Source organism: Periplaneta americana, chromosome 15, assembly GCF_040183065.1.
Source record: "Periplaneta americana isolate PAMFEO1 chromosome 15, P.americana_PAMFEO1_priV1, whole genome shotgun sequence".
NCBI lineage: Eukaryota > Metazoa > Arthropoda > Insecta > Blattodea > Blattidae > Periplaneta > Periplaneta americana.
This window is the reverse complement of record NC_091131.1, coordinates 116,659,862-116,676,341: the sequence shown is the minus strand read 5'-3', so window position 1 is coordinate 116,676,341 and position 16,480 is coordinate 116,659,862. Positions and strand designations below refer to the sequence as shown.

The 16,480-nt window shown below is 35.7% G+C and overlaps 1 protein-coding gene across 1 annotated transcript in view; it reads right to left on the bottom strand.

Annotated features, from left to right (window-relative positions):
- Positions 1–2,718: 2,718 nt before the first annotated feature.
- The window catches only part of msl-2 (male-specific lethal 2), a 31,873-nt gene continuing 18,111 nt past the window's right edge, over positions 2,719–16,480 (bottom strand). The window contains exon 5 of the transcript XR_011336211.1: positions 2,719–3,539. The gene's annotated coding sequence lies outside the window, so the exon portion shown is untranslated. The remainder of the gene's footprint in view (positions 3,540–16,480) is intronic.

Genomic DNA, 16,480 nt, shown 5'->3' with positions numbered 1-16,480 from the left:
CGTTAGTTTTACCCTTCCTCCCTGCTAGCCCCTTGCCGTGAATCCAGAGTTTCCAGGCGCTGCAAAATTTGCAGCAGTTTGTCAATAGCGTGCAGTTTTAAATACATTTTCTTTAATGTTGTGAGTATAACAAGTACAACAATGTTTAATTCTGTACAATATTTACAGTCTATTCAGTTCAGGACCTTAACAATTCAGGAGAAATGTGAAATGAAGTGCCCATCAGTTGAATCTCATAGGCTAATGGAAAGAGCCGCTAAACAAAATACAAAGGCTCGCATATTTTTTGATAATTTATCCAGTATCCCTGCTTTCTTCTCTCGATCTCCACACAGTCTGTATTAGATTAATGTGTTTCAAAGACAACTCCATCAGCTGGGGCAACAAGATGGATTTAAAATAAGAACAGTAAATGTTGTTCATAAGAAAGAGCCATTGCTAGAATGTTTTCAAACCATAATGGAATCTGAAACATCTAACATCAAAGGCAAGTGCCCTGTGCGTACTCTTGAATATCCTGAATTTAATTTCTGGCTCAGTTATTTTTTTCATTTATTGATGTAGCCTATCATGTATATATTATATTATACAACCAACTACAACATCGCCAGTTAGATATTTCTAAGGTTCAAATCTGCATGTAAAAAATTAAATTATGGTTTATTTAACGACACTAGCAACTGCAGGGGTTATATCAGCGTCACCGGTGTGCCAGAATTTTGTCCGCAGGATTCTTTTAAATAACAGTAAATCTACTAACATGAGCCTGTCTCATTTAAACACAACTTACAAGATAAGGCACATGGAACTAATCTTTAAATAAAGTAAGTTGCTTGGTTTATTTTTGTATGCAGCTCCCCTTAATTCAATACCCATGAGCCGCCACTGGTCCCAAGTAAAATCTATTCCAGAACTTTAGAAAGTAGAATAAGACAAGAAGTAGAAGGTAAACTTGAAGAGACCCAAAACGGCTTCCAACCAGGAAGAAGTGTTCAAGACCATATTTTTTCGCTGAGACAAGTTATAGAAATGGGGTATAAGGCATATGAAAGCGTCATACATAGCCTCTTCTATCCAAGTGAACCTCACCTACACGTGGTATACCCTGTCTAGCAGACTAGGCTCTGACGAACCAAGGATCAGCGGGATAACTGTAATAACCAGTAGGAAGCAAATGTCATACTGTCATGAGGGAACACATTAAAATTTCCCAATGCATGCCTAGATTCAGAGTGAATTGAGGTCTTTTAGGTAGAAAGCAAGTAAGAGAAAGAACAAAAATGGCTGTATACAAATCAACCTACATCCCAATATTTCTATATGGAAGTGGTCTTAGGTATTGGGGGGAAAAGGTCAAGAGAAATGTACAAACTATGGAAATGAAGTACTTAAGAAGAGTAATTGGGAAAACAAGGAAAGACAAAATTAGGAATCAAACTATAAGGATGTCTCTAAATGTTAAATCCCTCCAACACGAAGTAGAACAAGTACAGCTTAGACGGTTTGGACACTTAAACAGAATGAGTGATGAAAGAATACCTAAACAAATATGGGAAGCCAGAGCCAGAGGGTTGGGAAGAAAGAGACCAAGAAGGACCTGGAACAATAGCATAAAAGAGATCTTAGCAAGAGAAGGAGTATCCTTAGAACGAGCTAAAAAGATTGCAGTAGATCGCAAACAATGGCAAACTCTTTGCAAAACCTCGACACCAAAAGGTAGAAGAGGATCGGAATAAATAAGTAACCAAATGGCTCTTTAAATTTCAGGTATTTTAAACCAATAAGTTGCCAATTTTTACGTAGAACAGGTATTATTTTGCTTTAAAATGTCATGAGCTGCCATGTAAAATTAGATGACTTACGAGCTTTAGTTATGCGACACAGTGTGAAATAAACACCGCCTGCTTGAACACATCTGATAGCTACTTATACTGCCTTCTCAAAAGACCATTCTAACATTGCTTTCGTTGAAATGGTAGGTGGCAGCACGAAATATATTATGTCAGAGCCATCTTCAGTTACAAGCCGGATCATGCGTACATTTGGAAACATTGAGTGGAGGCAAGGGCAGAGGCGAAATACAACACGAGGTTTGACATTATAGTGCTTTGGTTTCGTTGTCATGTGTACATTTTCGACATTAATTTATATAAAAGTAAGTGCATATGATCAAGATTCGGAGAACTGATGTACGTAATTTATTATGGAATCCAAAATGGTACCGGTATTTTGAGTTTCAGAATAGTGTGTAAGTACTTGCACACAAAAACTGTGTCACTTAAAAAAATTAAAAGCATACGTGTTTTTTTATTGGTGGTACAAGAGTATATAAATAAAAAATGTTACTTGTACTAAAAATAAATAATTCTGTAATGCAATAACGACGTAATTTCGCAATAACCTATTTCATTCAATTAACCAATAGGTAGCTAGTAAATTGACAATGTTTTGCTGCTTTATGGTGTTTCACCTCTGACGTGAAAGGTCTAGGATATCATATAGATTTTAATCTTATGTGATTCTGTCGTACTTTTCTATAAATATTTCAGATGCCTAGCAAGCCAATTTTGGTTGAACCTGCCAGTCATCATAACAATATTGTTATCCTGAATGATTTATTATAAACTTTTTTCAATATAATTTTAAATAAATATAACTACAGAAAACAAATTAAGAATGTAAACTAGCCTATACAAAAAAAATATATTTATACGCAAAGGAAACTATTGACATTATTATAATAAAGTATGAAGATGTAAATACAGTTAGATCAAATATAAAGATCTATGAAAGAGTGCAGAAACATACCTTTAACATAATATGTAACAAAACACATCACATTAAGTATGTGCCAATTAACGTAAATTTAGTGAACTTTAAATCCTATAAATACGAAGTGAAATGAAACATGTTTATAACTAATTACAAGAAAAAAAAAATAAACAAACCTTGAAAACGAACAGAATGAGTGCATTTACAAATTATAGATGGTTCTGACATATAGCAGACATTCCGGATCTTCAACAAAACTGCAACATATATCGGATCACAAAATAGCTGTTTACAATGAACTTGAAAATCAATGGAGTAACTATATTGAAATATATAGCAGGTGAGACATAACAATTTGGCTGGAACAACATTTCTGCTACACTACAAACCACAAATAAGACTATAAAAATGTAGTTTATAAAATACTTAATATCTAGAAGACTTGTCAATCACTTTGTCATCATTAACTGTAAAAATTGTCAAAGACTGCAGCTTTTTTGTTTTCATTTATTGTCCTGCTTTTATTGCCAGTACGCACTTAGTTTATAACACATAAAAAATGAAAATTTGGTATGACCACGAACATAATTTAATCGACACACACTTGTATTATAACATTTATTTACGTTGAAAATCGATATTAACACAAACACGTGCTTTTGTATTGTAGGCTTCTGCTTAACAGTTATTTACAGGGTTGACGATCCAAGGCTCTGGCTTTCTATATAGATGGATCTGACTATGTTCATCCATATGTCTGCTCCAAACTATGGAAAAAAAAAAAAAAGTTGTTCAACTTATTTTGTGTCAGTGTAACATATTGAAGTGTGTTAGGAATAATAACCATTAGAAACCTCTACTTAGTAATGTAAGGAAGTTCAGCACAGAAAAAGTTTTCCGGTTTCCTTGTTCTTTCAAGAGCAAAGAATATAATATATTAACGAAGAGGAAGAAGAAGCTATTAGAGTTGTGAAACAAAGTAATATTTTAATCACATATTACAAACATAAAGCATAAGACCTATATCCACAAGCAACTTCAATGGCCAGTAGGAGATGCCATCTAGTGACAATTTTTTTTTCTATTCATGTCACATGTTTGATCATTGAATGAGCAGGCAGTATAAGCAACCATTGGATACATGGATGCGTTCGAGCAGGCGGTGGAAATAAAGTCTTTACTGGTATATTTAAACAGAATACTAAATAAATGTTACAAGAGAAAGAGTTCATCCAAAGGGCTGGACTCGGGAAGAGTACCCAAAATGCTCATTGCATTTCCGCGTTGAATTGCAATACTTGAATGTTGACGCAAATAAGCAGCGCAACGACGATCACCAGTAATAGAGATCAAAATTTGGCCGATTTGAGATACCAAAACTTTAGCGTCATGACTCCAAGGACTGAAGGTCTCCACAGCAAAAGGGACAAAGATATAATTGTCTAAAAGATGAGCATATTTATTGACTTTATTTTTCACGGCTAATTCAGCAGCAGATGCTGCGCTTCTGGAGGAATTCGGCAAGTGAGATGGAGCTAGAGTGTCAACGCAAGTGGAGTCCCAAATTAAAGATTTTCCTCTAGACCACGGAATTAAGGTCATTTACCATCTGCGCGACTAATATCTGGTGGTTCCAAGAGACAGGATGCCACAAGAAGTCAGAGAACATAATTATAATCATGGTATATTATAATCAACCTTACTTCTTCTTACTTAATAGGTAATTCATTACATCTTGTTCGGATATAGTATCAAAATATCTATAGTTCAGATATATAAAAATTAATGTAAAATGTTTGTCATAAATGTGCGCATATATAAAATTTCTCAAATTTTCATAGCTCGAGTATGGTACTAATCCCAAAAATTTGCCATCCAGGACCACGGCTCAAGTTGGCCCATGCATAAATACAATCCTTTGATGATGACATCTTCTTCAGTCCACTCCAGTTTTGACATACTAGTAAGAGTTGGTGAAATTATATTAACTGCTATGTCTGCTCCTACAACGAACTACAAAAAAGTGACAAATCTCATCCACAGCGAATACAAACTTCCTTTGATGGGTTGCCCTGAGTGGCGCTGTAGGTATAGCGCTGGCCTTCTGTGCCCAAGGTTGAGGGTTCGATCCCGGCCCAGGTTGATGGCATTTAAGTGTGCTTAAATGCGACAGGCTCATGTCACTAGATTTAGGGGCATGTAAAAGAACTCCTGTGAGACAAAATTCTGGCACACCAGCGACGCTGATATAACTCGGCAATTACGAGCGTCGTTAAATAAACCATAATTTAATTTACAGTAATTTCCTTTGATGTACCGACAAGCGACAGATCACTTACAAAGGCAAACCAATGATCAGTTCGCCTTTGCTGGAATGTCCACATGTTCCGAATTCAGCCAGCGAATGCATTCGTTTTTTGTTCATTTGCTACGTGTACGCGGCTTAAAAGACTGCCACTTCTGCCATCCCTTGGGAAGCAGATTGCCAGCTCTCGCAGATAACATTCCTATTATTTCACAGCAATATTGTCTAGTAGTGAATAATAATAATAATAGATTTGATTTACTGTAATTGTATCATGTATGAAAATGTACTTACAAAGCAGGTTCATCTGAGAATATACTGTTATAAATCAGAATCAGTCTTGCAGTACTTTCCTGAAGAATAGATTTCTTGTCATAATGGAGGCGCTCAGTACACAAATACACAAATGTTTCAACCGAAAAATTTGCATATTGAGTTTATTGCTTTAGAGAGCTTCTCATATTATTCTCTTCAAAGTGTAAATCGACCTAATCATTATTCCCTTTTTCCATGAGATTTCAGCACAATTTTCGTTTATGCATCTTGTTTTTATCATCATTCGCAATAAACACTAATTTTACTGTCCTTACATGCAACTTGTTTTTATCATCAGTCCACAGTCGGTTCATGCAGGAGAACAATTTTTCAACATTTGCATTTGTATCGGGGATACATATAATTAACCTGTCCTGCACCATGGCGTCGTGGTCTAAGGCATCCTGCCTAGTACTCGCATTATGGAATGTGCGCTGGTTCGAGTCCTCATGGGGGAAGAAATTTTCTCATGAAATTTCGGCCAGTGTATGGAACCGGTGCCCACCCAGCATCGTGATGAACTTGGGAAGCTACGACAGGTAGCGAAATCCGGTTATGGAAACCAGCTATAATGGCTGGGGGCTCATCATGCTAACCACATGATACTGCCATTCTGGTTGGATGATCGTCCACCTCTGCTTCAGCATGTGGCCGTGAGGCTGGTCTGGTCGGTCTTGGCCCTTCGTGGGCTGTAGCACCATGGATTATTATTATTATCACTTTTTTTTTTAAATCTGGAAGCTCTCCCTTAACACTTTTGAACAGAGGCATCTAGACTTCATCTATATGTTTTGATTTAAGAATTTCCTTCAATTCATTATTTTCTTTGGAATTCAAAACATTTTTCATAGTCGTGATCTCATCAAAGAAATGAGATCCAACAGTGTTTAATCTGGTAGCAAAGTTTTTTATAGTATGAACAGTTTTAAGAACACTATCCCATGTTAATGGTGCACAACCGACTCTTAAATTTAACCAGGATATACTATCTACTTTCAGGATAATATAATATGACCACTCTTTTATGTATGATAAACATTTAGGCCCACTATAGAAATTAATGGTTTCAGAAAATCTTCTCGCTAATGAATTCTTCCTCCTGACAACTCAAGAAGCAACTCAGTGATGGTTGTAAAATGTTAATCACTTCTCATTTCAGTCTCCCCAATCAATGTCTCTATTAACGATTCTGTCTTAACGAAATATATTTTTTTTGCCTTCTATCTGCCTGATAGTAGAATGAAACATTTCACACAGAAACGCAGAAATATATAAAATATTTTCGACCTTGGATTCTGGAAAAAAACTTTCAAACATTTCATTCATCCTATTGACAGTTGGATACAATGAAAGTCATCTTGTTTTTGATTGCCCTAGAACACTGCGAACAGCTGGCAGGTGAATGGCGTCACTTACATTCAGTGTCATCTCCAATGTTGCCAATTTAGCGAATTACAATGTCACCAACAATGATGGAGACTGATATTTATAGTAAAATAACAGCTGATATTCCCAGTTTTGATTTTTCAGCCACTAATTTCTAAATATGGGATAAAAACAAGCCCCACAGTTCTCTATCAGGACAATGGGATACGCTAGCGAAAAAAGGGGTTGTTCCCATAAGAAAACCCTATTCAATACGTTTTATACACATGTTGCAGTGATGTATGAAATTCTGAGACACTTGCTGGAGCTCATCTTCACTCATACTGCATATCAGCCATATTATTTCATCCTTATTAACAATCATTAGACGAAATAGCCAAAAAGCTGCTTTTTAATGAAACTGGAGGGATAAGGATAAAGGGAAGACCTAAGCTCAGATGGTTTGATGGTGTGACAGATGACTTGGTGGCATTGGGAGTAAGAAATTGAAGGAGGAAGGCACAGGAAAGACAAACATGGAAAAGAATTGTTGAGAACACCAAGGCCCATGTGTGGCTATAGTGTGGAGATGATGATGATTAACAATTATTAAATAATTAAACATGACAATGTCATGATGGTTGTGTAGTCTCTGGAAAGCATTGCCGAAACTTGCATAAACACAACTTATATGACTTCAATGAGAAAAATGCGTTGCTGTACTGTTAACCGTGGTTAAAAATATGTATTTCTCTATACAATTCAGACAGCTGACTGAGACTGACAATGTAAAGTGCCAGCAGAATTGTGTAGTCAGCACAGTACAGCTGACAAGGAAAACCCATGCACTGTGTCCTGGTCTGAGCTTAAAGCAAACCTAAGTTACTGGCATCCTTACCGAGCTGCGAGACTGCTATGAGACAACTGGTGCACTGGGTTTTCCTAACCTCATGTACAGAACAAAACTGAAATTCATGTGAAATTCTCTCCATTTCCTTAAGTAAATAATTCACTACTTATGCAAATGATCACTTGCCAGACTGTAGTGCTGTGAAACAGAAAGAATGTTACCCACAAGAGCTGGCGGTCTGTTTGACTGTCACATCAAGAGATGGCAGCACATACTATTGTCCAGCCAAGTGGTTATGTCGCATCCCAGTTTCCCCCACACATTTCTGCTGGTCTTTCTGTAAAGGCTTGTGGCTGCCAGTCTTAGCCATTTCCTGAAAACATTTCTTGTTCGGAACTTCTACGTAATATTATACAACTGCTTAAAATAATTTAAAGGAAAGGGCCCCATTAAATAACTGTCCTATTTTGCTGACCCTGAGATATAACCACTCAGATGGACAGTATGTACACTAGCTAAGATCATGGCCTGAGATGATAAGATAACAGAGGACAAACACAAGATAACTGAATTCACTTGGTCCCTATGGAAGGGAATTAAGGGAATTAAGTTTCCTGCTGAATTTGGCAGTCAGTAAAAGCTACCAAAAAAAAAAAAAAAAAAAAACTCACGCACGCACGCACACACACACACACACACACACACACACAGAGTATATAGAGGACTTTTATTTCAAAACTTCCCAGTCTAAATAACTAATTATTTAAAATGAATTCAATTTAAACAAAAAACACGTCAATTTAGATATTGAGGGGGAAGTCTGAAACTAGGTTTAATTGCAATTCTAGATTTCACCTCCCAACCCCAGCCACCTCAAATGGCACCCCTAAATTTTTATACTTAAATATGAAAGAGCATTCAATTGTTTATATACCTCATTTATTTATTTCACATCTATTGTTTCATATTGTTGCCTGGCAACCTCGATTGTTGTTACTGTTGATTAAAGCTGAAGCTACAAATACCACTGAACATTTCTTGTAACAGTTGTGTTCGTTTATTAGCAGTATTTGGTAGATCAGTATTGTCTGGAGGAAGCGCAAAAATTACAGTTGCTAAGAAAAGACCAAAAGGTATTACTTACTGATAAAATAAGAGGCCTACAAGATTTTTATAGTCTCTTGATCACCTCAGCAACCTCTCTTATTGGGAAAAAGTGATTCTGCCCTCTACATTTCAGGGTAGTTCACGAAACATGCAGCAGCTATACCAAGATGCTAAGTCTTTTGTTCAAAGCATGACAAACCTTACATTTTCTTAACTTTCACCTACAATCCGCAATGACCTGAAATAGCTACTGGGTAATTCCATGCAAATGTACACCAATAGGCTAATTTTGATAAAAAAAAAAAAAAAACAAAAAAAAAAAAAAAAAAAAAAACAAATGAAATGTTTTCATTGAAAAAATATCCCACAAAGTTGGGATTTTCAGAACATAACTACAGAATTCGGGTAGACACATGTTATGTTGGCCAAACTGTGAAGAGACAATGGCTGCTCCATAAGGAACACATATGCACAAGTGAAGTACAACTTTCTCAACTTGATTTCCAGGTAAATGAATAAGATTTTGATCTTTCTAAAACAGTTTCAGTAATCGTTAACCTTGTAGTTTTGAAAGATATAATCAGTTACTTCATATCCTGGACCTGCTTTAGCACATCTTAATATTAAAAGTAGGATGTAACATGTAGTGTGAGTCACACAAAACCAACGGTTTTCTTAGTTAACAAAGTTAAAATTAGAACTAAAATGATATATATTTTTTTCCTCCTACTATGCATTGGGCACAATTGTTGAACATAATCACTTTCATTTAATCATCATTGGGAATTGTTTTTTGTTATGAACTATTTTTGTAGTGTGAGTCACACTGCTCTAGCATGTCACAGCCAAAAGTTTGAATAAATTAGATTTCATTTAAGAAAGAGATATTATGTGAAATATATTGTTAGTTGGACATTATTTTCCATTCCTACTTGTAATAAATGCAAATAATATTTTACAAAATTGATCAATAATGTTCTGTCAATGAAACATGAATTGAGTATTATACCTACCATTGATTTCTTTCAGTAATGGCAAAACACCTGCTCAGCGTAAAGCAGAACAAAGAGCAAGAATGAGGACATTAGGGAAGTATGAAGAATTTCGAAAGAAAGAAACAGAAAAACAAAACTTAGCACGAAAAAGGAAGAAGGAAACGATGACAATAGAGCGAAAAGAAGATCTACGAAGAAAGAAGAGAGAAGAAATGAGAAGATACCGAGAGAAAAAGAAGTGCAAGTAAATACCAGTCCAAAACAATCACCTAGTAAAGTTTTCAAGTCACGTAGTTCATATGGCAAAGCAATTGCCAAAGTCAAGAAAAATCTCCCTAATAGTCCTAAGAAACAGAGCAGTTGTCTGCAAACTTTTTCATGAGTATGCATCAAGTACAGAACTGATTTCTCAGAAACGTGCTTCAAACACCATGTTAGAAAAAGCACGAGAGACAGTTTTACAATTTTATAATTGTGACACAACATCTTACCAAGCCCCAGGTTACAAAGACTTTGCTGTTATTCGCAATGCAGATGGCAAACAAAAAGTGCAAAAACGATACCTATTTCTTACATTAGGTGAAACTTATGAACAATTAAAAAAATCTACATCCAGAAATTATTATTGGACGTAGCAAATTTTGTGAGCTTAGGCCAAAACATGTATGTTTAAGATCTGAAACCTCTTCGAACCTGTGTTTGTGTGTTCATCATGAAAACATTAACTTGCTTCTGAAGATGTGCTCATTTTTGCCCAATTCAACATCTGATTTTGTACGTCTCCTAGTGTGTATTGAGGCCTCTGAGGAATGCATGTTACAGACCTGTAATAAATGTGGAAAACTGGCAAACTTCCATAACTTGATACAGTCTGCCTATAGTTCAGTATCAGATGACGACTGGAACACAGACATATCTTACCAACAGTGGATTTCTGATGAAACAAACACAGTAGGCAGAGAAAAAGTATGTGGTACTCTAGATGATATCGTTCACAAACTAGAAACTAAACTCCCAAACTTTCTCCAGCATGTATTTGTACAACAGCAGCAATCACAAAATTTTAAAATGCTGAAGAATAACATTCAGGACAATGTGGTTTTAATGCACATTGACTTTAGTGAGAACTATGCTTTTGTCTACCAGGATGAAATACAGTCAGCGCATTGGTCATCTAATTCCTGCACACTCTACACTTGCATGGCTTATCTAAAATATCAAGGCTCCTCTGTATCATTACCCATAGCTGTTGTATCCGATTACTTGCAACACAATAAGTATGCAGTAGCAGTGTTCAATGATACAATTATTGATACAATAAATAAGATGTTTCCACAGTTACATATCAAGCAAGTCATATATCAATCAGATGGAAGTGCACAACATTTTAAACAAAAATACTCCTTGTGTCTTGGAACTGTGCGTTTTGGTCAATTTCAGTGGCACTTCTCGGCTACTAGCCATGGTAAAGGCGCAATTGATGGTCTTGGTGGATCCATCAAACAGAGAGTCAGAGAGGCCACTATGTCAAGAACAATAGATCCCAGAACAGCAAGAGTTTGCAGGATGTGCTAAGAACATTTGTTCTAATGTTACCATTCTCTTTGTATCACAAGAAGAAGTCAATGCTAAAGTCACAGAGTTGGACAAGGTTTAGGCTCCAAATGAGACTGAAATTGTGAATATCCCTGAAACACGTAAAATGCACTTCTATGAGAAAATTTCGCCCTACAAAATTAAAGCTGCCATTGTTTCAAGAAACCCTAAACAGCATAAAATTGTTGATTTGATATCCGGTAGAATCGAAGTTGTGAATCACAGTGGTTCAGAAATGCAAAGTAACAACCCTTCTCTCATACCAGAAAGAGAATACAACATTGGTGAATGGGTTTTAGTTCCATTTCATGGGAAGAAAACAATCAAACACTTTGTCGGACAAGTTGTTTCGTCAACTTGTTCTTTCATTACAGTAAAATTTCTGAGATTTGACAAAGAGTTCAACAAATTTTCATGGCCTCAGATGGATGATATAGCTGATATTGATAAGAATAACATCACAGTCAAATTACCAGAGCCAATGTTTGATCAGCACATGAGATATGTATTTTCTAATTATAGTTTCAAAGATTATGTAATGGGTTAGGAAGACTGATTTAGATATTAAACTGCTTAGGCCTAGTAATAAAATGTTAATTTTTACTTATAATTAATAACAGTCATTGTACAGATTTATATCGGCCTATGTCAAATCAGTCATCTCCCAAACAGGAAGTGTAGTGTGAGTCACAAGGGAGTTGTAGTGAGAGTCACACACTAAAATTGAGTTTTGTGTACTAATCAATTTCATTTTTTGTATTCTTGTTTATTATTTGTAAATTACATTTCTTTCTGAATGTCATACTCATATCAGAATATTTTTTTGAATATCTAGGAGGAAGAAATACAAAGTTTTAAACACCTCTTAAAATTCACTTCCTTTTGTGTAGAGTGAGTCACATTTAAGTTTTAAGATGTATACTGCTGACATTGTAAAAATAAATAATTGCACAAAAATACAAAAAAAAAATAAGACGTTTATCATGTAATCATATGCTATTGTCATATTGTTGTTAGCTTGTTCCTACACTATTAAAATTACCTATAAAAATGAAAGTGTTGTCTCAAAAGTAGTGTGAGTCACGCATGGAATTAACCTATTGCATTACTCCCACATGAAAAACTCGCTGATCGTCCTGACAGTGTTACTTGCGATTACGCATTGAAACTCAAGAACTAAAGACGGATTGTTTCAAGGAAAAGTATTTGGCATACAAAAAAACATTCAGAGGGAGTATGTTTCACTATTATGGAAGCAAATATCTTTCAAAATGTCTGGTATTCTTCATTGAAATAAATATGAAAATTTTTATTTGAACTTCTTATGGACTTAGTTTGCAGTATTTGCTGCACAAGCCACTAGTTTAAGTATAAAAATATTGGGGTGCCATTTGAAATTTCTGAAGGGGATGGCTGGGGGTGAAATCTAAACTGCAATTAAGCCTGGTTTCAGACTTCTCCCCCCCCCCCCAATATCTAAATTGACGTGTTTTTTGTATAGACTGAATTCAATTTAAATAATTAGTTATTTAGACTGGGAAGTTCTGAAATGAAAGCCTATATAGTATATAGGTACCCCGGTAGGTATGGCTATTTATAGAGAGAGAGAGCAGAAGAGGAGATGATACTAAGAGATATGCTATTGGAGATAAATGACAACTGTGAGCAGTATGATATGAAGATAAATGCAAACAAGACGAAGACTATGGTTATCGAAAGAAAAATAAAGAGGTAGTAGAACAAGTCAACAGCTTCAAATACTTTGGGTATACTATAAGTAGAAACACGAGCTGCTGCCAGGAAATCAAAAAGAAAAAAATCGAGGTGGGATTGGAAGAAATATATTTTTAGCGACATTCGACTCTTAATTGTTGATATCTAACTAATAGTTCTTGCACTAATTGTTGATAATTTTCAGCTTTATTATTGGGAAGAAAACTATTAACTACTGCATAAAAGGCCGTACAAGCTGTAAGTTCCTAAGAGCTTCACTTTTTCTGAAAGTCTTTATCTAGCATAAGTTTGCTCATTTGAGGGTCAATAAATATTCTCTCTTTCACTTTCGCATCACTTAGCTTTAGAAACAGCCTTCTGAGACAAGCAAAACCTTTTCCACTCTTAGGATCAAAGGATGTAGCCTATATGAGTCAAATGATTCATCTATCTGCTTTCTCGTGGAGAGATTCTTCTACTTGTGAAGGCGAATTAGGGTTGGGGAGGTCATGTCCATGTGGTACATGTTTAATACTATATGAAACATTAGGATACACAACATTAGATTTTGTTGTTTTTGAATTGTTGTTGTTTAGTCAACTGTCCGAAGACAGGTTTCAACCTTACAAGTGATACCAACAAGGCACCACTTATCAGGCAATGTTGTTACAATGTTATATCTTATTTAACGGCACTCGCAACTGCCGAGGTTATATCAGCATCGCCGGTGTGCGGGAATTTTTTCCCGCAGGAGTTCTTTTACATGCCAGTAAATCTACTGACATGAGCCTGTCGCATTTAAGCACAATTAAATGTCATCGACATGGCCCGGGATCGAACCCGCAACCTCGGGCATAGAAGGCCAGAGCTACTTATCAGGCAACTAGGTAGGAGATAATGGGGTAGGGTGGCCAGTTCCTCTCCCCCTCCATTGTATACATCGCCAATTAGCTACATATTACACTAATCAGACTTCAGGTGCATACAAACAATTGTTCGTTCTCTGACACATATCAAGTGAGATGTACTGCCTCATAATAAATGTACATGTCAGCCAGTCTTTTTGAATGGTTCCCAGTTTTGTTAGAAATAACAGTCTTCAGCATGGCTAGTTGGTTCAAGTCAGACCATCAGAATAGCAAAGGAATAGTTCGAGTTTGGTCACCATTTATTTACTGAATAAATATTCATATGTTATGCAGCTCGGCATTCAAAATACTTGTAATAAACTTCTTTTGCTTTTTCTGTTAATGATCGACACTAACTTTGCACTGTAAACTGCGCACATATATAACAGACTCTGGTGAATTTACACACGCATGGCAGGATTTCTCCATTACAAGAAAAAGAAGGTGACACTTACTTAAAAGCTCTTCTCCCAGGCAAAACCAAATACAAACTGAAACTAAAATATCAATACTTCTTCATGAAATATTAGTTTCTTAGTAGTTTCCTGTTGGCCTGATGCTTAGAGTAATAGAGCAAGAAAAGGGATAAACATCCTACCTTTTAGTAAAACTCACAAATATGGCATAAAGCTAATGACTCAGAGCTCCTTCCAGATCTTCATGAATGAAAAGAAGTAAAACTGTGTGCAAAAAAGATTTCAATATACTCTGTAAGAGCTGCAATATACAGTAACCCACATTTTAAAAATTATTTTCCCTTTATTTACCATATTTTCACGATTTAAAAAAAAAACGAAGGGTCATGGAACATTTTCACATGGGAATCGACTTCAAATGCCTATTTTCATCCATGTTACAAAAACCTTGTCGACCAGTGTTATAATCGCAGTGAAACAAGTTCTGAAGTATTTAATATTGAAATGTCGTCAAACACTTTCCATGAGGAAACTCATGGCAACTCTCTTCTGGGACAGAAAAGGAATTTTTCTAGTGGAGTTCTTGGAGAAGAATGCCACAATTAACACTGACCGTTACTGTAACACACCAACAAACTTGAAAAGGGCCATTCAAAACAAATGTCATGGCATGTTGAGCTCTGGGGTGATTTTCCTGCATGACAACGCTCGGCTGCATACAGCGCATCGTACTGCGACCAAACAGCAAGAGTTCAGCTGGGAAGTATTGGATCATCCTCCCTATAGCCCAGATTTGGTGCCTAGCGACTACCATCTCTTCATGCACATGAAGACGTGGCTTGGCTCGAAGCACTTTGATGATGACGAAGAGTTGAAGACCAGCGTCGTAGGTTGGCTTCAGTCGCAGGCGGCCGAATTCTACGATTGCGGAATTTCAAAGCTCGTCAAACGCTATGACAAGTGTGTCAATGTGACTGGAAACTATGTGGAAAAATAAACAAGAGTGTATACTTTCAAATGTATTGTAACCTAATTCTGTAAAGTCATTCACAGGTTTGTAAAAAATAAGCGGAAGTTACTTTAAGAATAGCCCTCGTACGTTAAAAGAGGTGTTAAAGGTGATTGTGGAAACAAGTGCCGCCTGCAGTGCTCCACCAATTTTTATGTATTTCATTACTCTCAACATGTCTCCATAGGAAAAAATGATGGAAAAATAAAAGAACTGAATTTATGTTAAAAATAAGAGAAAATGTTACAATCAATATTACGCATTGAACAGCACTTATTTTTAAATTAAGTATTAAGTATTTACCACTACTGTCAAAACTGAAGTGAAATTTATGACTATGAAGCATGTTTTAAATGATTTTTGTTAAGTGTTATATGACCACATGTAAAATACGTAACAAGAAATATTATTATAATTGAAGCAATGAAGCTTCTCTCATTGTTGGAAAGACATAAATAGTAATAACTGTAGAGAAAATCAGTCAGAAATGATAATTTTCTGAATTTATAGGCTCTTCTGAAAAACTTCACTTTTTTTAAAATATGGTCTTATTATTCTGTGTTCGACGAAAATACGCATTTATCATTTACATGACATTTATTCTATTCCATTTTTCGGAATATTTGCATTAAGATGAGGATAAAATCGATATAAAAAAGTGTCACATTAAATTAATTTGACACAACTTCACAATAAACAGAAGTTTCTTAGCTGCTATGTGAAATCCTAAAATGCATGAGAATTATGTGCCATTTTACACGACACTGTTTATTTTAAAATATTTATCGTGGTAAAAATGTCGTTTATCTTTATAGTTTGATATTTGGTTTGGTTTACAATGCCAAGCACTTAACAACTAAGTCATTAGCTCTTCTTAAATGGGCTCAGCTTAATTTGATGTATATCTTCAACTTTGTACACCTTGTATATAAATGTAATTACTAAGTATGACTATACACACACAAGAGTGTGAATCAGCACGATTTTGAATCAATATATTCCCACTATTGTCTCTCAGACGCTTCCACAATCACATTGTAGTAATATCTGTTATAAAGATTGAGGATTGAGTAACAGCTGAACAGAATTTTGCCTCTAATCATGAATGAATGAATCTTCAATATTCAAC